The 22,823-nt window shown below is 37.7% G+C and overlaps 1 protein-coding gene across 17 annotated transcripts in view; it reads left to right on the top strand.

Moving 5' to 3' along the window:
* Nucleotides 1–22,823, top strand: part of PKP4 (plakophilin 4) — a 232,869-nt gene that overhangs the window by 85,792 nt on the left and 124,254 nt on the right. The window lies entirely within an intron of this gene.

Below are 22,823 nucleotides of genomic sequence, written 5' to 3'. Positions count from 1 at the left end.
AAAAATATGGAGCCATACCTAGTATAATTCTTGTGTCTGGAAAATAACCCAATTTCAGAGTTGTCTTTCCCAGGCAGACTAGAAATGCACAAAAAATGAGTAGACTGGCCACAAAATATTGCAAAGCACAAGATCCAGTTTGTTATTCTGTGGTTATTTTAGCTAGCATTTCGACTGCCCTGAATAAGTTTTTAAACATCTCGAGGAAACCATGTTTCATTACAAGTACCTTGACAGCTCCAAAAAAATGTCAAATGGCCACCTGAGAGCCCAGGACAGGGAGTAGGTAAGGGGTAACAGCAAGGAGAACCGAGCTCCCATTACCTTCAGTTGGATGATTTGGAAGGTGCTCCTGGGTAGGCTGATCATGATCAGCCTATCAACTAGAGCATCCTCCCAGCCTACCTGCCAGCCTACCTGCCAGCCCACCCCTAGCATCCTCTAGAAGAGGCACACAGAGCCCTGGGGGCTTCAGTTTGTCCTAAGGACATATGTTTAAATGAGGTTACCCTCATTATTTATGGTAATAATCTGGTAATCCTAACTCAGTGAACTCTTAATAGAATTTCACTGTACTCTTCTAAAGATTTGTTTATTTTTTTAAGATTTTATTTATTTATTCACGAGAGACACAGAGAGAGGCAGAGACACAGGCAGAGGGAGGAGCAGGCTCCCTGCAGGGAGCACGATGTGGTACTCCATCCCAGTACCCTGGGATCATGCCCGGAGCCAAAGGCAGACGTTCAACCACTGAGCTACCCAGGTGTCCCAAGATTTCAGTTGTTTTAGAATTCCTCTAGGAATTGGTGGGAAGAATGTAGGTATTGATGTCCAACCAACCTGGCTTCAAATCCAGACTCCCACAAATAATTTTATGATATTGGGCAGGCATCCTTAACCTCTCATAGTCTGTTTCCTCCTCTGTAAAATTACAGTAATAATGTATAGGTTGTTGATTGTATATTTAAAATGCGGATAATGGTGGGTACTTAATAGATGGTCAAGTCCCTCCTTAGAAGCAGAGCTATCTCAGGTGTTTCATGAATAATGACACTTTCTCTTTTGGGGAGTTTTTAGTGATAAAGCTGACATTCAAATCTAATTGCTCTTGAAATTGTTATAGCAAAATGAAGCCTCTCACCCAGTGTGGAGTATTATTTACTCTGTTGCTCTTTATTTCCTGCAGAGCATTACATTTATTTTCCATCTTTATCTACCAGAAATTTTTAACTCCCAATCTTCCAGTTTTGTTTGGTGAGTTGAGAAAATCCCCATTTTTTTTTTTTTGTTAGAATCTGCCTTAAGACTCTTCTTTACCTGAAATAAATTTGACATTTTGTAGTCTAAAATGATGTGATATGGTTATTGCACAAGAGCTCTCTGTTGGATCTGAGGAGCCATTAATTGTTTTGAGAATATGAGCTGTGACTGGGTAGAGGCAGTAAGTTCTGATTCACAGTGCAGGATGATGTGCTCAAGCAATCTGGTGTGCTCCATCATAACATCATCACAGAGAGATGGCTAATGTTCTATTTTGAATCCCTTAAAGAAGATTCCCAGCCTATCCTATCAAAAAGAATCCAGGAATTAATTTCCTGAAAGCTTTTAATATTTTCTATTTTTTAATACTAGATCCCAAGTGCTCTGTTGAGACACATTATGTTCAGTAAGTCTTTGTCTATAAGACATATACACAATTCCTATCAAACAGATGGCAGAGATAAGAAAAGTTAAAACATTACAAATAAAATGAATACCAAACTCTGATTGGACACAGCAGTGCTGACTTGTGTTTCTTACTGAGGGCTAAAGAATAGTGCCCCAGTGCTATGGCATTTATTATCTATACACCAAGCACAAATTATTGACGGTTCTTAACCATCATTAATATTTATTGAGTACTAATGTGCATGTTAAGTACTTTGTACATATCATCTCACATAATCCTCACAACCATCCTATGATAAGTCTGTTGCTATTGTTATTCCTGGTTTACAGATGAGGAAGGTGAGTCATAAAAGAGCTTGTGGAACACAGGTCCTCCAGAATGTTAATACCATCATCCACAGTAGAATCCTTTGTTCCTAGAATGGGACCTGCTGCATAATAGGTACTGATTTTGTTTGATGACCAAACTTGCTTATGTTCACAGTCTGGTTAGAATCCAGAGACTGACAAAAGGTTCAGTTCCAGGAGACTGACCATAAAGCCTACAGCTTGAACTTACTTCATTTTTCTGCTCCTCTCCTCCTTCAGTCAGCCCTGTATTAGACTGAAATAGAGACCATGATCCCAGCCCATTGATCACCATCCAGTGAAGATGCTCAAAACCCAATAAAGATGTTCAGAATAGCCTCTGCTAAGCTTTAGAACAGGAGTTGAGGCAGGTACGCACTAACAGTCAGCTCTGTCATAAATATGTATTCACTGGGCTTCAGGTTTACCTGATAATATAATGAGACAACATAATAGTGTGTCCTAAACAAGATAGAAATATAATCTCTCTCATGAAACGTTACAGAGAGTAGCAGTCCAGAGTTAGCCAAGACAACATTGCCACACAGTTGCCTTCTCTGGGTCTGAGTTAGCTGCCAGTCTCATTAGGACCTGGCTGGTAAGTAGGGGTAAAGAACCAGGGGGAACGTACATTCCCTTTGGAGAACACGATCTAGACAAGGCTTGGTCTTAAGAGCAAGCAGCCCCAAAAGCTGGGAATGCATGCTCCAGTTGAGCAACAATGGGATCATCGAAAATAATTATTAACAACTGTCAGTCTCCCTGGGAATAGGGTGGGTGCCCTGGCACCTGGGCCTTGTTGGCTCCTCACTCTTTCAACCTGCCTTACTGTACCCTTAGGCTCGGCTGTGCTGTACTAGATGTTTCATGGTAGGTCCATAAAGGACCAGAATCAGTCATTACATTGATTTTTATATTTCTTGGAAGATGATTTTGTTTTTCTATTTAACATTTGTAACAAAGAGTAGCTATGAAGAATAGACTAAAACTTGGTTCCCTTGTGTTCTCAGTAAACTTTTAATATGCTTCAAGTTTGTTTCTCCTGTAAATACTGCTTAAATTTTTAAAAATCCTCATATTGAATTTTTCATGATATTGCCATTCTTGTAAAATGATAATAGAAATTAATTTTTTTTAAAATCTCATTTTAAGCTTTTCACGTGTAGGAGAGGAAAAAGTTTTTCCTTTTTTTGGTGAAGGTTACTCTAGCTGGCTTAGGAATTAAACTGACCTGAGACAGATTAATAGGAAAAAAACTCAAAGTTTTATTACATGTATGTGGAGGCCCAATAATGAAATTGAGACCCAAAAAAATGACCAAGGCAGGCAGGTTTTAGACATTTTAGAAAAAGAGATGTTAAGTAGTGAGGAATTGGCAGGATAAAGAAGGCAGATGCTTAGGAACCTTAATTAGTAAGGAATTCAAAGTGAAATTTGGGCTGATGTAGTAGTGGTAGTTCAGTAGAAAAGTAACAAGGTTTATTTCTATAGCCTTTATAGCTTTAAAGTCCCTGTCTCTGGTCATTTTTCTTCTTGGAACAGGGTGGCACTTTTCATATGGAAGACATGTTTCCTGTTTCAGGAAGCAGAGTCTGAGTATCCTTGCACTGTTTCCCAAGTAGCTTCAATTCAGAATGATCACTATGCACATTTTGCCCTGGGCTACTATACATGCTGTTATCTTGAAAAATAGTAATGTAAATTGCTGAATGTGCCCTCTGTGATAATCAATGTTGCTATGAGATCCTAAATGTTTTGTATCTGTTTCTTTACTTCCATTCCTTGCTTTTGGAAAAATCATTATATTACCACAGCGTTTTAAATTTAAGTATTTTTTATAATACGATCAGGTTTCTCTCCAGAGAACTCGAGTCTCACATTATATTTGTAAGTACGTTGAATGTACTTCCCTCATTACTCAATAATTCCCTCATTACTCAAAAACTTTTTCCTTTACAATTTATTTCCTTTTTCCAATTTATAATTGGAAATGAGTAAATTTCAAAGTATAATCTCAAATAAAGCAAATTGCTTTTAAGAAAACAAGACATTGTTTAATTCAAACATTTTAATCCATAAGAGTAAGAAAATTATCTATTTTATTCAACTTCTTATTCCCAGTACCTAGAATAGTGCCTGGTACATGGTAAATACAGTACTCAAATATTTGTTGACCAAATCATATTTAACTTTTTAAAGTTTCCCATTTAAAAAAATAAAAAAAAATAAAGTTTCCCATTTTTAATCTATATGCCCCAAACTGTAACATAAAACACATAAAATATCTTGAATAGCAACTACCCCCCCAAATACTCAGTATGTCCACATACTGCACTCATGCATACACATACACCCCAGTTATGCACGTACCCATGCATTTATTTAAATGTCAGGCTACTGGCAAATTCAGCCCTTTGAAACATACTAAAAATTACAATTAAAATGTCTCTCAATAACTACATGGATCCTATATTTTACTCTTTAGCCCTTCAACTTCATTCATTCTAATTTAAAGTATTTAATTTGGTTATCTTTGTATTTTTGTAGAATATGTTTTAGATATGCAAATTTGGGTAAAGGATGGGGGGAGGGGTGATGAGAGGGACCAAATGTCAGGAACAGAAAGAGTGGAGATCAAAATTAGAAGGGGAACAGTGGTAGCACCAGCTGACATTTCTAAGTCAAGAAAGGAGACAGCAGCTTACAGGCATGTCCAGTGATTAATGATGTCTTCATCTTGTGAGTGTTCATAGTGATGCTCTTAATTATCAAGAAAAGTGTGTATGTTCTATATATCCTATTTAACAAGTTAGGGAAAAGTATAATACCTTAGGAATATTTGAAATTAGAAAATAAATTGGCATTAGAAGGATAAGCTTTGGATACCCAGAAGTTTTAATCCTGTCAACAGCTTTTTAATCAAAGATGACAGAAATGAAAAATGATTACATAGTACAAAGGATCCAAATAAACAGTTTTTCAAAAGAATGCATTAGGAAGCCATAACTAGGGAAAAACTCCACTGAAGGACTAGATTAGTTCTACCCATCTGGTTATCCTCACCAATAGGCAGGGTAAGATTTTTATGAGAGAAATATAATTAGTGCTTACTAAGCACTTACTATGGGTCAGATGCTGTGCAAGTGCATACCTTAATTCCCCATGGCCCTGGGATGCCTGGGTGGCTCAGCAGTTGAGTGTCTACTTTCGTTCGGTTCAGGACATGATCCCAAAATCACCGGATCGAGTCCCATATTGAACTCGGATCGAGCTCCATGCTGCTTGCATGGAGCCTCCTTCTCCCTCTGCCTGTGTCTCTGCCTCTTTCTGTCTCTCTCATGAATAAGTAAATAAAATCTTTAAAAAAAGAAATTCCCCATGACCCTGTAATTTAAGCATTATAGGGATTATTTCATTTTAAATATGAAGAAACTGAGTGTAAATGGGTTGAGTTGCTGCTAACGGTCACACAATTCATAAGCATTTAACAGACATCTTCCCCTGTCCCTCCACTCCCATTCCACCACCGGTTGCTGAGCTTTTGTTTCTTGTCCAGGGTTCAGGAGAGCCACATTTAGTTGAAACATAACCACTTTGTAGTTGTGTGACCCAAGCCAGACCATGAAGTGTTCCCAAGCCTTAGTCTGTTGAATGATGGGGATAAGAGTAATTAGTTGACTGCCTACTGCAGAGGGCATTATGAGACTCATGAGAATAAAAGTATGTAGAAATCCTCCAAGCTGTAAAAATTATTGTTCTAAAACTTTGTTATGATATCCTTATAGTCCACAAAATGACAAAGTTACTTCCATTTAGGAAGTAGTATAATATAGCATTGTGGACTAAGAAATAATGGGTAATTTAGGCCTCAAATATTTTCAAGTTAGAAATCTTAATTTGGTTCTCCCTACCATAAACACTCTCCTATTCTACTTTCACCACCACTACCCTTAATTAAAAAAAAAAAAAAAAAGTCCTGGTTATATTTGTTTCATTCCATTGATATGTAGGCTGCATAAAGGAGACAGTGACAGCAATGAAGAATTTGCTTTGATTGGTGATTCCTTTTGCTCTGATTAGTGAATGTGGTTTGAATTGAACATGCCACCAGAAGGCAAAAGGTCCTGTATTCACATGCAGTCATCCATCCAACTCAGTATATACACATCTATTTTCCATATATAACTAAATGTCAGACAAGTGCACATTCATCATCTGTTGGAACTTCAGAACAGCAGAAACCATGTCATGAGAAAGCCCTCATTGCCTGCAAGTGGAAAGAGGGAATGGTAACTTTTAAGGAAGTTGGAGCTTAGTGATTGAAATTCAGCTGTCCGACTAGGCTCCTTCTGCCCTCAGGGCTTTTCATTCAGAGGACCAGGATCTAGTTCTGTCCTATGTACATGAATACACAGTATGATTGGGCACCTAGAGTTCTGAAATTTGTAGTCTTCAGTTGAGAGCATGAAAGAGAGCTGACTTAGCTTTCACATTTATTCAGGAGCCACAGGACACAAGACAGTTGAGAATTACTTCTGATCTGCTCTTTGTTTCCTCTGGAGGAAACCCTTATTCTCCCTTTGGGGGCTTGGCTTCCTCGCCAGGCGCCTGGGCCTCCTCACCCTCGCCCTGTATTCCCTCACTTTAACAGCTGTTTCCTTTTCCTGCTTCCACAGTTTTGTCCTTTTTGCTCTTCCTCCAACTCTCCAACAGCGTTGTTTCCTATTGTTTGTTCAAAGAAAGGGAGGTAGAGAAGAGTTTTTAAAATTTGAGGTTCGGGTGAATCTGTTCTTTTAAGTTGAAAACTGATAGTTGGCAAGTGCCCTTGTTACACGTTGCAGAGCACTGATAAAATCTCATGAGTTTAACATCACAACTATTATGAAGTCTAAGCGTATTCAGGGTTAGGATTTTCCTAATTATACCTGCATTCAGTTTACAGCCTTCATACTTACTTAAACCCACCTCCAATAGTTCATCATCATATCTGAGAGCAACTAGAGCTATTCATTTATATATATTTGTGTGTGTGTGTATTTACTAGCTAGGATCATGTTTGATTCAAACCTGATACTGTAGCTTTTCCTGTCTTTAACTGTTAATGAAATTTTGTAAGTGCATTGCATGATTTAATTAATGTTTATAAAAATTCTTTGAAGGTAAAATCTCTCCATGAATGTCAAGAATTATGATTGCTTTCTTCATGTAATTCCCAGGACTCAATTTATAGTTTCTCACATGATCAATCAAGAAAGGTTTATATGTAATACTTTTGACAGTATTTCAACTTAAAAGCATATTTTTGGTTGAGGTGGATGCTGGATTATTCTTGCTGCTTTTAATCCTGAAAAAAATGAACTGTGTAAACTCAGATTAAATTGATATCTCTTCAGTCCTTTATACTGGAATACCTTTTGACGTTTGAATACTACCCATCAAACTTTCCGCATTAGACTGTCAGATTACTTATTAGTTATATACTGAATTTGTGTCACTATTCTGGGATTTATTTGAACTAAATTTTATTTTAGAAGAGAATTCTGTGATACTCTAAATGGTATTAAATAAAATGAATAATGAGATTCAAATATCTGTCTTTTTAGATTCCTTTGCTATGTGAAGTTTTTGAATTTTGTTTTTGGTTTGTTTATTTTTTGAGATGAGGGGAGAGGGCGAGAGAGACTCTTAAGCAGGCTTCACGCCCAGCACAGAGCCCAATTTGGGGCCTCATATCAGGCCTCTGAGATCATGACCTAAGCCAAAATCAAGACTCGGACACTCAGTCTACTGAGCCACCCAGGCATGCCTCCTGCCCAGTTTATTTTTTGATATAATTTTGTTCAAACATCGTTTTTCGGGCAGCCCCAGTGGCGCAGCAGTTTAGCGCCGCCTGCAGCCCATGGCGTGAGCCTAGAGACCCTGGATTGAGTCCCACGTCGGGCTCTCTGCATGGAGCCTGCTTCTCCCTCTTCCTGTGTCTCTGCCTCTCATTCTCTCTCTGTGTCTCTATGAATAAATAAATAAAATCTTAAAAAAAAAAAAAAAAAACATCGTTTTTCTCCAGATTTTTGTTTTATTCTCCTTGAAAGATTGTAAGAACTGTCTCTTTTATCACTATATTCAGAGAACCCTGCAAATAAGAAATGCTTAGGTAAAGATGGTTAGATGGAAACAGTCAGCACTGCACATTTAAACTTGATACTTTTGAAGTCTTCTTTACTATGTAGTCATAAAATACTTGGAAATTTTGTCGAACTTAGTATAAGAGGAAAGGAAAGTGAAATTTTGGGGGGAATAAATAGGTGCATAGATAGGGCATGGGCCAAAGAGCCACGCAGTAGACAGCCTAAATGAAGTATTATATTTAACCTAATTTCACTTTTGAAAAAAGGATTCCCTTTAAGGCAGTGCAGCTTGGTGGATAGAAGATAGGCATAGAAAAACATCATGGGGAGCAGGAGGGGGAAACAGATAATAAATAAAACGCAATGGAGTACAATTTATGGATAAATGGTATAAAAATAGGTCTGAACAGAAATGGAGAAATGCAATAATGGCTGAAAAAAATCAAAATTGTGATGGTTAAGGGTAAGAAACGAGTTGGAATCACAAAGCACAAGGCCTAGAGTAAGACATGGACTGCTTTTATTTAATTATTTATTAATGTTCATTCTGTCACTGTACATTGAGTAATTTTAGAAAAGACATGTGACTTCTTAGCATTCCAACTTCCCTACTGACAAGTGACTGACCCAGGATGATATGGCATGGCAGTTCAGAGAATAGCCTTTGGAGTTTGGCCAATCATGAACTTTGAACTCATTTTTAAATGGTAAGTATTATATCAGGGTAGTAAGTTATATATAGCAAGTATGTTTCAGGAATTTGATCTAGAGAAGTGCTTATAAAATGCAGATTTGTATTTCTTTGCATATTTTATTTTATTTTTAAAAGATTTTATTTATTTATTCATGAGAGTGTGTACACAGAGAGAAAGAGAGGCAGAGACACAGGCAGAGGGAGAAGCAGGCTCCTCGCAGGGAGCCCAACATGGGACTCGATCCTGGATCTCCAGGGTCACGCCCTGGGCCAAAGGTGGCACTAAACTGCTGAGCCACCCGGGCTCCCCTCCTTGCATATTTTAAAGAAGACAGATTATTAAAGAACTTCAAATATATCTAAACTTTTGAATAGTACATGCAACATTACTCTTAAAGCAAAATCAGCAAACATTACAAGAAAACCACAAATCACTATCTCAGATAAATATAAATGCAAAAGTCTTTTTCAAAATATTAAGTCCAATCCAACAATATGTAAAAACTTAATCTGTGGGGCTCCAGGGTAGCTCAGTCAGTTAAACATCTACCTTCGGCTCAGGTCATGGTCCCAGGGCCCTGGGATCAAGCCCCATGTGGGGCTGCCTGCTTCTCCCTGTCCTCCCCACTTGTGCTCTCTCTCGCTATGTCTCTCTGTCTCTGTCTTTCTCAAGTAAATAAATGAAATCTTTAAAAAACACACACACAATCCATTATGACCAAGTGTGGTTTATACCAAGAATGCAAGGTTGGCTTAGGATTTGAAACCTAAGCAATGTAATTCACCACGTTAATAGAAGGATGGAGAAAACCTGTGTTATTATCTCAATAGATAAGAAAAAACATTTGATAAAATTTGACACTCAATTATAATGAAGTCTTTCAACAAATTAAGATAAAATGTAAATGTGGAAAAACTAAAATTTAATGATGAAACACTAACGACTTTCCCTTTTAAGATTTTAGCCAGTCGGGGATCCCTGGGTGGCGCAGCGGTTTAGCGCCTGCCTTTGGCCCAGGGCGCGATCCTGGAGACCCGGGATCAAATCCCACGTCGGGCTCCTGGTGCATGGAGCCTGCTTCTCCCTCTGCCTGTGTCTCTGCCTCTCTCTCTCTCTCTCTGTGACCAAGAGAAAGAAAGGAAGGAAGAAAGGAAAAGAGAAAGAAAGAGAGAGAGAGAGAGAGAAAGAAAAGAAAAGAAGGAAGGAAGGAAGGAAACTAGCAAATCTTAAAAAACAAAAACAAACAAACAAAAAAAGATTTTAGCCAGTGTAGTAAGGCAAGAAAAAGAAATAAGAGACACATAGATAGGAAAACAAAAGTAAAACTTTTTTTCCCCCAGAAGTCCTGATTTTGTATGTATAAACTCCGAAGAATGAGAGTCAGCAAATTATAGCCAAATTTGGTCTGTCACCTATTTTTGCATGACCTGTGCCTAAGGTGGCTATTACATTTTTTTTGCTGGTGCGGGTATAAAATGGATACAACCATGTTGGAAAACACGTTGGCAGTTTGTTATAAAATTACTTATATGCTTATCATATGACCTAGCAGTTCTTCTGGGTGTGACCCAAGAATGAATGATATATGTCCACACAAAAACTTGTGTGTGAATGTCCATAGCACCATTCTTTACAGTACTACCAAATTAAGATTTTATCAGTAGGTGAATAAATAAGCAAAGTATCTTATGTTCATACTGCTCAACAACAAAAAAAGAAATCACAAACAACATGGGTAAAGTCTCAAAAATATGCTGAGTTAAAGAATTCAGACGTAAAGTACATTGTGCATTATTACATTTACATAAAATTTTAGAACAGAGAAAATTAATCTATAATGATAGCAAATCACAATTGCCAGGGAGCAGTACCACAAAGGAGTTAAGGCAGTGTTTAGAGGGTGACGGAATTCAATGTTATTTGAATTGTGGTTCATTGTTGTGTACATATAGTAAAACCCATCAAACTACACCTTTAAAATGAATGTGTTTTATTGTATGTAAGTTATATTTCAACAGAGTTGGCTTTAAAGGTAAAAAAGTAGGGCAGCCCCGGTGGCCCAGCGGTTTGGCTCCGCCTTCGACCTAGGGTATGATCCTGGAGACCTGGGATCGAGTCCCACGTCAGGCTCCCTACATGGAGCCTGCTTCTCCCTCTACCTGTGTCTCTGCCTCTCTCTCTCTCTCTCTCTCTCTGTTCATGAATAAATAAAAAAATAAAAATAAAGGTAAAAAATATTAATCTTTTTTATTTTTTATTAGTATTTTTTTAAAGATTTTATTTATTCATTAATGAGAGACCCAGAAAGAGAGGCAGAGACATAGGCAGAGGGAGAAACAGGCTCCATGTAGGGAGCCTGACGTGGGACTCGATCCTGGGACTCCAGGATCACACCCTGAGCTGAAGACAGTCATTTAACTGCTGAGCCACCCAGGGATCCCTATTAACCATTTTTAAAATCCCACATGACTTAGCTTAAACTAGACACTGAACTTCACAAGGCACAGATCCTTTGGTAGACTTTTTTTTTTTTTTTTTTTTTTAAACCTCCAACATGCAGCTTGGTACCAGGCACCCAATAAATATTTTTGAGCAAATGCTTGAGTGAAAGATAGGAGCAAGGTGACATAATAGGCTAGGACTAGAAGAACAGAGTTCAAGTCTAGCAGAGGCTGGGTGAAGCTTTTGGATATAAAATTTTTGTTTTAGATTTGTTCATCCTAACATTTATTTTTCTATTGGAGAGGAGTGTTTGCAATGTAATCTGCAATGGCTGAAATCATAGATAAAGTCTTTTAGATGGCAGACAGGGATTCAGACGATTAACTGTGGAGTACTATATATAAGAAACGATTTTATTGAAATAACGTAAAGAAGCTTGTGTTGTAGTTTTAATCAAATCAAGCCTGACTCATCCATTTGAGGGCAAGATTACGGAAATAACAACTTATGTGCTTCAGGAGTATTTTAAGTATGAAACAGTTATATTCATATTTACTTAGGAAGAAACAGAATTGGTGGATAAGTAAAACTTTAACCCTGTGGGAAAATTTAATATTTGTATTTGGCTTCTCTGTGTTAGCGCTAAAGAAATTGCTTTAGGTTATACAACTCCATAAATGTTACATTTCTAGTATTACCAGAAGGGTATTTTTTAAAGGGGAGAATCGTGTTTTATTTTACATCTGAAAAATAAACTTGAATCAGTGTATTCTGCTTTTTAATCCTTTAAAATGTTATTGTAGTACTTTTCTGGAGTTTTAGGAGAAAATTCTCAGTGGCCTCACACCTACATCCTTGTAAGGGCTGAGTGGTTTGGTTGAAGTTATCCATATTTCAATCTTTTATATTTTTTACTGTAAAAACTCACTGACTCATCTTTGCTTATCATGAAGTATTCACCTATTTGGTTTCATAGGCTTGTTTGGATCAACGAATGTGGTTAATCTAGGGAATGCATCATTGTGTTTTACCTAAAACACCCATGTCTTGTAACTGAACATAGATGTGTCCTTGGAAAGAGAAGAAAATTAACCCCACCCCAACCTCATTCATTTATCTGTAATTTTCCTATGCAGTGTTTGTAGTCATTTGGTACTTAATACTTAACCAAACCTAGTATTTTGACAGATGGGACTGTTTCCTTCTGGTGGAGGGTCTTAGTGGGGTTGGTCCAGCCTTCCTCTCGCAGCCTTACTTGAAGGTAGTAAAAACCAGATCCAGATTTCTTGGAGTGTGGTTGATAGACTGTCTTCCTCAGAATCATCCATTATGTTTGCTTGTGAAAAATTAATCCTAAAATGATAGAACTGGGGTGGTGGTTGCACAACTGACAGTCACCACAGTAGTAATTGTTTCAGGCAAGGATCACCAGTGGCTGTGAAAACTAGTAGGTAAGTATGAGAAGCAGGGTATTATTTACATGATCTGTTTACATTGTCTCAAATTATCTCCTCACAAGATATTATTAATTACCAAGAAAAATTAAGAGCAGAACAGTGGAGAAACCTGGCACAGACCATCTAAACCCAGTGATGGAAGTCCAAACCAACCTTGATGGGACAAATCAGCCTATGCATTTGCCCTCCCCCTTAGTTTCACATGCATATAGATGAATTTGAATAAGCTAAAATTTGTCTTTCCTCTGGTCCTTCCTGTGTATAAAATGTCCAAACCAGTATCTGTAGACCATGATTTCCAACATGGAACAAAAACTGTGGTTACCCTTCAGACTATGCTACATGCCATTATATTTCAATGCTCTGATGTATTTTTACACCTTGAAAGCATATAGACCTCTTTGGTCTTACCTAGCTAGGTGTATTTGCTTAGCTATTTGCCTCTCTGTACAAATACCTGTTTTAATGTTTCAAATAGTATTATTTTTTGGTTCCCAGATGGAGCTCTTGGAAGGAACACAGCCCAAAAATAGCCATACAGACTAGCCATACAGACCTATATTGGATTTGTTAAGGCTAATTGGCAGTATATTCCTATATTGCTGTAAGACCTCCATGTCTCCCAGGATATATTATTCATCACCAATACTTGATCCATTTCCTTGATGAACTTACTATGCAAACATCAGTGCTTTCATTGGTCTAGTGTTTAGTGTGAGATTCTGCAGTCACCAACAGCTCTCTGTTCCTAGAAGGGTGGAGGCCAGTGTCCTCTCCCCCTGTGAGTGGCCCTGCATATAAGATTTTGACAGAATCACCAGAGACTAGCTCAAACAGGTAGAAAACAACTTTTTATCCTCCTATAAAATTTGTTTTACACAGACTAATTGGGAATTGAAAACAAACAAATTTTTTACCCTTCCTTTTAACATATTACTAAGCAAAGGAAGAAGTTGGAGATTGACTTAGGTACATAGCTCAGTATTTTATTTTATTTTTTTTTAAGATTTTATTTATTCATTCATGAGAGACACAAAGAGACCCAGAGACACAGGCAGAGGGAGAAGCAGGCTCCCTGCAGGGAGCCCAATGTGAGACTCGATCCCAGGACCCCAGGATCACGCTCTGGACTGAAGGCAGATGCTCAACCGCTGAGCCGCCCTGGGATCCCCATAACCCAGTATTTTAATCTTTTGTGTTAACTAGTTTGGAAAGAGTAATTAATATTCCAGTGCCTATGTTTGCATTTATTAACAAAATTTAAAAACTTTTCCTGATTTAAATGTAACACTTTTATCGAAGATCTAGTAGCTTATTTTGATGAAGCTTATTTTCTCTCAATCATTTCTTTAAAAGTTGTATGAATTTATAGAAAAAAAATATCGCAGTTGTGAAAAATACTTATGAGTATGCCTAATATATATGGTTATGGTTTTTTAAAGAGTTCTAAAATGATTCAACATAATGTAAGTGATATTTTACTTCAGAGCAGCATAGCTTCAACATTTTGGAGGAGAAGACACAAGAAGGATCAGGTACAATGAGGACCGAAACCTCACTCTCTAGAAGCCCTCTTTGTGGCACTGTTCCAAAGTTGTATTTATAGATCTCTCAGGAAAAAATTATTCTATAGCCCAGGAGAAGTTAAATTGGACAATCTATTAATGAGGGGAAATGTTGCCTAAAACATACTGTGCATCAAGGTGTATTAGTGAGTAAATCTCAGCAGTATTGCCAGAAACATGAGAAAGCAGCGTCTGGGTGGCTTAGCCTGTCATGCGTCTGCCTTTGGCTCAGGTGATGATCCCAGGGTCCTGGGGTCAAGCCTCGCATTGGGCTCCCTGCTCAATAGGAAGTCTGCTTCTTCCTCTCCCTCTGCTTCTCCCCTGGCTTGTGCTCTCTCTCTCAAATGAGTAAATAAAATCTTGAAAGAAAGAGAGAGAGGAAGGAAGGAAGGAATGGGAGGGAGGGATACCTGTACATTAAAATGTTGTACCTTAATAGAAAATAGATGTGGTTCCTGTTTTTAAGGCAAGTTTACTGAGGTCTTATTTACATGCAATGGAATATACCTTTTCGGTGAGTAGTTCTAAGACTTTTGACAAATGAATACAGCCGTGGAGTCACAATCAAAATATAGACCATTTCCATCACTCCAGAAAATGTTCTATAGAAGGTTTTCCAAAAGGTGATTGAAGCCTTTGGACAAGCACAGTGTGATACAACAAGCACTTGCCACCATAGCTGTGACTGATAGGGTGATCTCCAGTCCTCTTTGGCTGCAGTGTCTGCAAGGGTGGCAGTTTGGGATCTTTTCAGTGTAAGAACTTTTGTAGTTAGGCTCATAAAGTCTGTCTGCTTCTCAGTCAGACCCAACTGAGAATTTCTGGCACTCTGTGTTCCAATGAAAACCAGTGTTTGAAATTGCTCTTACCACTGAAGTCTGCAGCTGTGAATTTTTAAGTTTATGCAGGACTGGGCTTTTATATTTTACGCATTTGACATTTATTGTTGTTTTGTTAGTTTAGGTTTGCAAAATAAGTAAGAGAAGGCTTATAAACTTCTGGGAAACAAATGGTATGCCCTACCAGGGAGCTCACAGGCTAAGCAACCTGGCTTTTTAACCACATGAATAGCAGAGAAAACAGATTAGATTGCTTTGCTGCTTATTTATGCTTCTTTACATCAAAAATACAACTATATGCTCAAAGTGATCTGCATGAATCTGTTTTTGTGAATAACATTTTACAAATGCAATTACTTGGTGATCATTATTCCTTTCACTATTAAGTATTAATGGCCATTCTCTAACATACCTCTGGTTTGCCTGCTAGCTTAAATGGGAAAGAAAAATATCCTTTTTTAGTGTAGAAATTTGTACCAGTCCTGTGACCTTTGGGTTAACTTTACCAAAGCAATTAAAACTGTTAATAAGGACACAGTTTTTATTTGCCAGTTAACAGCTCTAGAGGGAAAATCCCAAACTGTTTGCTTGTAGGTTAGAGAAAAAGCATTAATTTGTTTAGCACTACCAGTGCTTCTCTAAATCTTACCTTCTTTCCTATAGCAGTAAATATGGTTAGGGAACCAATTTCTTGGCTGTGAAGCCACTCTTTCGACAACTGATCAAATTAGCAAAGACTAGTTGCCTGCTCTTCTACCATAACCATCTCAGCCAGTATTCTCCCATCTGTTATTTGATCACCATTGGCTCTTCTTTATCCCAAAGAGTCGATGTATAACCTAAATAAGTTTTAAAAGAGAGATGTCAACCACTTATTTAGCCACTCCTTAAGTGGAGAAAACATTTTCCTAAAGAGTACTTTCCTGAAATAAAGGCATATCTCTTCCTAAAATCTTTTGACTCTCTGCAGAAGTTTTTTTTTTTTTAATCTTTGCAACTATTTATATTTGCTAATTTACCAATGCTTACTCTATTTAGCTGTACTATCAGCCTCATTTTAAAATTATGTTTGCAAAGTTAATTGCAGTTATCTGTAAATGGAAAAATCAGAATAAGTATTTCACATTAACATAATAGCTTTAGAAAAGTAATTTTTGCAGCTTTTTATTGCAATATTAAGTAACAAATGGTCACTTTGAAAGAGCCAAAATTAATGTGCTTTTCTTCTATAATGTGAGTGTGGTGAGCAAAATAATGCTCCCCTCTCCAAAGATATGAGGTCTTAATACCTGTAGCCTGTAAATATTACTTTATTTGGAGAAGAAATATTTACAGATATAATTAAGGGCCTTGAGAGTAGGAGATTATCCTAAGTTATCCAGGTCAGCTCTAAAATGCCTTCAAACAGTCCATGGAAGAGAGAGACAGAGGGTGATTTGACACATACTCAGAGGAGAAGGCAATGTAAAGATGTGGAGACAGAAATTACAGTGGTGTGGCCACAAGTCCAATAAGCCACCAAGCACCAGAAGCTATAAGGGAACATATTCTTCCCTTCATCTTCTGGAATGAGTATATCCCAATTTACAACCTTGATTTCAGCCAAAGCCAAGTGAAACTAATATCAAGTTTCTGATCTCTGGAACTGTAACAATATAAACTTCTGTTGTTATAATATACCTGATTTGTGATGATTTCTTCCACACCAGGTTTGGTTGTAGGAGTTGAGATGCTGATGTAATGCTGATGTAAAAATGTGGAAGTAGCTTTGGAATTTACAATAGGTAGACCCTAGAAGAATTTTAAGGGATACAGTAGAAAAGGCCCAAACTGCCTTAAACACACTTGTGGTAGAAAGATGGACTTTGAAAGATGGACTTTGTAGGTGTGTCTGGTGACAGCTCAGGGGAAATGAGGAAGATGTAGTTGGAAACTAGAAGAAAAGTGATCCTTTTTATATAGTGGGAGAAAACTTAGCTAAATTGTCTACACAGTTGTGTGGAAAGCATATAAGCAATGAACTTAGATATTTAGCCAAACAGACTTCCAGCCAGAATGCTGAATATACAGCCTGGTTTCTTAGGGTTTGTGGTGAAATGTAAGAAGAAAGATAGAAATTGAGGGAAAAACTCTCAGGGCAAAAATGAGCTGCAACTTGATGGTTTGGAAAATTTCCAGTCTATCCAGATTGCAATCAACACTAAAATTAGGAAATGTATTGTTGGGAAAGTGTGCTCTGGAGAGAAGGCCAAAGGTGTAACTGGACAGTCTTTAGTGCTGACAGAATGAGATGTATGACTCTTAGATGCCCTCAGCCATCTCAACAGGAAATAGGGATGGAGATGGGATTTTCCAAGAAAGATCTATGGAGGACCCTCTTGTTTAATGGCATAGATACACAGGAGATCCACATGGTTTTTGAGAATATCAAATTAGCAGAAACCATGACAGCTTGACTGAAAGGGACAGAGACAGGATGAAATGTAGGAAGGCTGTGGGACTTTCAAAATTCTATAGGCAGAAAACAGCCTTTATAAAATACTCAGATGCAAATATGTGCTACCCTTTAAAAGAAAAAAAGGAAAAAATGATTCCAAGTGTAGAGCTTCAAGCCATGGAATATTACTTTCAGGCCTTGAAACCTTGCCCCACTGGATTTTAAAATTACTTGAGCTGCATGACTTCCATTTTCTACCTTGTGAAGTTGGGGATGTCATAGCTTTTATCCTATGCCTGCTTTACCATCTTATTTTGGAAGCAGATAACTTGCCTTCTAGTTTCACAGATCAACAGATAGTGAAGAATTGTGCCCCAGGATGGATCATACTCAGATCTCACCCATACCTAATTTAGATGTTTAGATGATGAGATTTGGGATTTTGAGCTGATGAGGTTTACATGAGACTCGGTTTTTCTGGTTGATGTTATTTATAATGGGCTTAGATTTAGGATTATGTTGGGATGGGGTCCACATATTTTGCACATGGGACAGACACAAATCTTTGACTGCCAAAGGATAGACTGTGGTAGGCATGATAATGCTGTGGTCCATATCCCACCAACCCCTCCCCCCAAAGATATCAAGTTCTGATTCCTGGACCTGTAAATGTTCCTTTATTTGGAAAAATGTCTTTACAGATATGATTAAGTATCTTGCGATGGGGAAATTTTCCTGACTTAGACAGGTTGAAGCCTAACTGCCATCACAAGTGTCCATGTAAGAGAGAGGCAGAGGGGGAGTTAACACATAGAAGATAGTATGAAAGTAGAGGCAGATAGATAGTGGCGTAATGAGACCACAAACCAAGGAAGATATGAGAGGCAAAGAATGGGTTCTCCTCTGGAGACCCCCACAGGTATTGTGGCCCTGTGGGCACCTTAATTTTGACCTGCTGAAATTGATCTTTAAGTGCTGGCCTTTAGAATGGTGATAATAAAGTTTTGTTGTTTTAAGGCATCAGGTTTATGGTAATTTGTTAAAAAAGACAGAAGAGACTAATACAATGACCCTTATATATTTGGCCCTTAGTAAAATTTTCCATTTCAATTTGATCTATCCCAGGTTATTACTAAGAATTATCTAACATTTTGAGGAAATACTTTTTTTTAAGATTTTATCTGTTTAGAGAGAAAAAGTGCATGCACATGAACAGGAGGAGGGGCAGAGGAAGAGTGAGAGAGGATCTCAAGCAGACACCATGCTGAGCACAGAGCCCAACTCCTGGCTCTATCCTACCATGCTGAGATCATGACCTGCGCTGAAATCAGGAGTCGTCAGACACTGAATCGACTGAACCACCGAGGTGCCCCTCGAGAAAATACTTGATTGTACTTTTAGATGTTTTTTCCCCTTTTTGTCAAAAAAGAATTTAGTAATTTCTCAGCTTTATTGATTTTTTAAAATGTGATGCTTGGTTTTGAGCTATATATATATATCTTAGAATGTTTACTCATTTTTGTAGGAATTCTTCGTTATTCTTCTTATATCTTGGGGAGAAGTAATTTTTAAGTGTTACCTTGATTTATATTTATCTTATGAGTATTTCAGATACTAGGATAAAAGAAGAGCTTTAAAAGATATTGAAATTATTTTAGCTGTTTTAATCAGAAGTGGACTTCAGTTATTAAAATTTAAAATGATTGTAATTAAATGGCAGTGTTAGGCAATAGTTTGAAGTCTAAAAATATATTGACAAATAACTATACATTTATCTTTCAACCTGTGTTTGGTAGAACGAATACTGGTAAAAATACAGTGAGAAAGAAAAATCTAAAATGCATGCTCCCTACCCTCATGGAGCTTATATATACTTGAAACTCAGATTCAGCAATTCTAATCATTAGAATCTATACTGTTATTTAATGATGGTTCCATTCCCAATTTTCTTTTCTTGTTTTTGATCATGTTGGGATTATAATCTCAGGGGAGAAGGCACACATTAAACAAATAAACTCAAAAAAAAGTACATATATAAATTGATTTTTGAGAAGTATTGTAAATGAAAAGGATGGATATTATAGGAGAATATCTAGGGGGAACGTACTTTTAATGGATGTTCAGGTAAGGCCTTTTTCAAAGAGGTAGCATTGAAGCTACAAAATGAAGAATGAATATTCTTATCCTCATGTTTCCCACTGCTTCCTTTATGCTAGTTAGGAAAGCTCCTTGAACTAGAAGAAGACCCATGGGCTTCCGTCATCAAAATACGTCCAGAATCCAGCTACTCTATTTCCATTATCCAGTCACTCCATGGTCCACACACCACCCTCGTCAAACTGCAGCCTAGACTTGTGCGGAAGCCTCCTAACGTGTCCTCCTGTTTCTACCCTTTCCTGTATAGTCTAGTCTCAACAGAGGGAAAAAATTAAAATGGATGCTATCACCCTCCTGGCCAAATTTTTTCTAACAATTTCCCATTCTTGGTATAGAAGCTAAATGTCTTTACAAGGACCTCCAAACACCTCCATGATCAGACCCATGGTTTCTCCTCTTTCTCACTTGCTGCTTCAGATACACAGGTTCCTCAGTGAACCCATGCCAAGTGCATTTCATGGCCTTTGCACTTGTCCTTCCTGCTGCTTGGAATACTTTTACTTCATTTATGCCTGCTTTGTTGTTGTTGTTTTTTCCACTTCTTTCTAATTGTGATGCATTTGGTAATCACTGAAGGATAGTGTCTGTGTACAATAAGCAAAATTTGGAAACAGAAAGGAGTTGCTGGCTGAGGTTGCCATGTAAGAATATTTAGAGTAGGGTTTTCTTTTGGCTCCAAAGTCCAGGAGTCTGCAGATATGACCTGATGATGCTGTGGATCAGGATCTACTTAACTCTCAGGCTGTGACTACCTGCACACTGGATATAAGATCTGTCACACCAGGAACAGATGACTGCCAATTCACCCACTGAGGCCTACGACCATTTAAAACCTGGAGCACCTACCATACCTGTACCTGAAGCTAAGAGAGCTGTACTCAGTTATGTACATCCCTTTCTCCCAACAATCCACAAGTTCCTGCCCTGTACTTCTAGAGATATTAAGGGACTCATCTTTCACATGTCACTTTTCTTTGATTCATCACCAGATGTACACTTCTGTCTGGTTATCCTGTCAGATGCCAATCTCCCATCTCCATCTTTCTCTTTATTCTCTTGCCCAGTCTAACCCCCATCCTCCCCATGCTCCCTCTCAAACTCTTCTGGGTTCTCTGGAACCTCTGCTCTATGGCCAGCCACTAACCCCACATTCTCAACCTCCTCTTATCATCCCTTCCCCAATTCTTGCCTTTAATAGTGGTCTAGCTGTCCCCTGAAGGGACTCCGTATACTCTAAAATTCACCCTACAGACATCTGATTATTCTCTTAACCTCTGAGGTTCTCAAACTCAGGAAATAGGATCATTTTTCTCCTAGATCCCCAGTCATTTACATATATGCACCCTGCACAAGTCCCTGCTCCTTTGAGATTTCACGCCTGACTCTGTCACCCTTTCCTTCTCATTACTGTCATTAAACAGCCTTCTGGTTATTCAGCCTCAGTCATTGAAGATTCAACTCTCAGTTCATAGCAACTTCTCCAGTTCACCTCTGCTGTGCATCTCTAGGTGACTTCAGTATCCACCCAGACATCCCATCCAGTCTCTGGTAAAAGCAGTCCCTTGGCATGCTTCTAAAAGTGACCTTTTCCTTTGTATTCCTAGACCAGATCCCACTGTCCTCTAGCTCACTCCCAGAAATAATTTATCATCTTCATTAAAGGTTCCTTTTCATTGGTCTTGCCTTAACCAACTCTACTCTTGATACACCAACCTCACACAGTCCAACAATAGGGAAGGTAGCAAAAATCAGATTGCCATATCTACAGGAACAGTAAAAAAATGTTAAGTGGCAAATCAATAAGGATCCACTATGTAATCCTTGCAGCATTGCATGTTTTCATTGTATTTTGGTCTATTTTTTATTTTGTTTGAAATAACTAGTCTGAATATTCTAATTATATGTATAGATGCTAATGAAATTATCTCTTCAGAGCCGTGTCTAATCAGTTAAATATACGTACATGTTTATTTAGTGAAATGATCATTTCTAGTTGTGTTTAAGGTACTTCTCAGTTTTCTAAAAGATAAAATGCAACATCAGCAAAAATGGAAGAAATAATTAACTTATATCAATTTTCTGTAGACTCTGGGTGCTTATAAAGTATTGAGGTTTGAGATTGGCCACTTCTTTCTTCTCTAGAGCCTGTCTGATATATTTGTAATTGTGAACCAGCTGTCCTCCTGCCCAGCAGTTTTCTGGGACACCACCTTTCCCAAACAGCAGGTGTATATTAAGGACATGTAAACTGATTTGAATAATAGAGCAAAATGCAATTAGAAAGGTAAATCTGCCACAGAAACATTATACCATGCATTGCAAAACCAAATGTAAATAATTTGGATTAGATTCACACCATTGGGTGTCTCTAGTAGCCTAAATAACAGAATTGGTTGTACAAAATAATACGTCATGAATGCACTTCAGTCCTTTGATTTGAATGTTTGTAAAATGTTTTACTCTGTCTCTAGCACCCTTTACAGCCAACTGCAAGACAAGTTAGTTAAATGTGTTCTATTTGGACATGAAGATGGATGGGAATAATTCACACTCCTCTAGATTTGCTTTGAGTTGATTTTCTGATGGTTATGATGGATCTTGTCCATCCCATCTGTATCTTCACCTGGTCTTAATTTGATCATGACCTTATTTGTAGGGTGGCTGGCATTCTGTGATAATACACAGACATAAACTGTTTTTTTTTTCTCTGCAGCCTACTTTTTTGTTATCGATGTACTCTCCTAGCTAAGCCACATAGGCTCAGTAAAATCTACTATGAGACTGAGGTGGTTTTAATGTCAGATTGTTTCTTCTATAATTATTTTGGCCACTGTTTACCTAACTCAAGGTACTTTAATACTCTTGATCAAATTCTAAGAACAGTACATTTATATCCTGTCATAATAACAATAAAACATTAAACAAATATTTATGAACCAGAATAAGAATTCAGTATTTGCCTGTGATAAAGGGTAATGCCTTATTTATCACATTACTACACTGTGACATTGGCAAGTTCTGAAATAGTTTAAAGATGTCTCTCTTATTTTCCGAATAAAAGGGAAGTAGGCTGTGTGCAATTAAACACAT

The sequence above is a fragment of the Canis lupus genome, chromosome 34 (genome assembly GCF_048164855.1).
Source record: "Canis lupus baileyi chromosome 34, mCanLup2.hap1, whole genome shotgun sequence".
Classification (NCBI taxonomy): Eukaryota; Metazoa; Chordata; class Mammalia; order Carnivora; family Canidae; genus Canis; species Canis lupus.
Note: the sequence above shows the minus strand (reverse complement) of the source record. Positions and strands in the feature narration are given on the sequence as shown.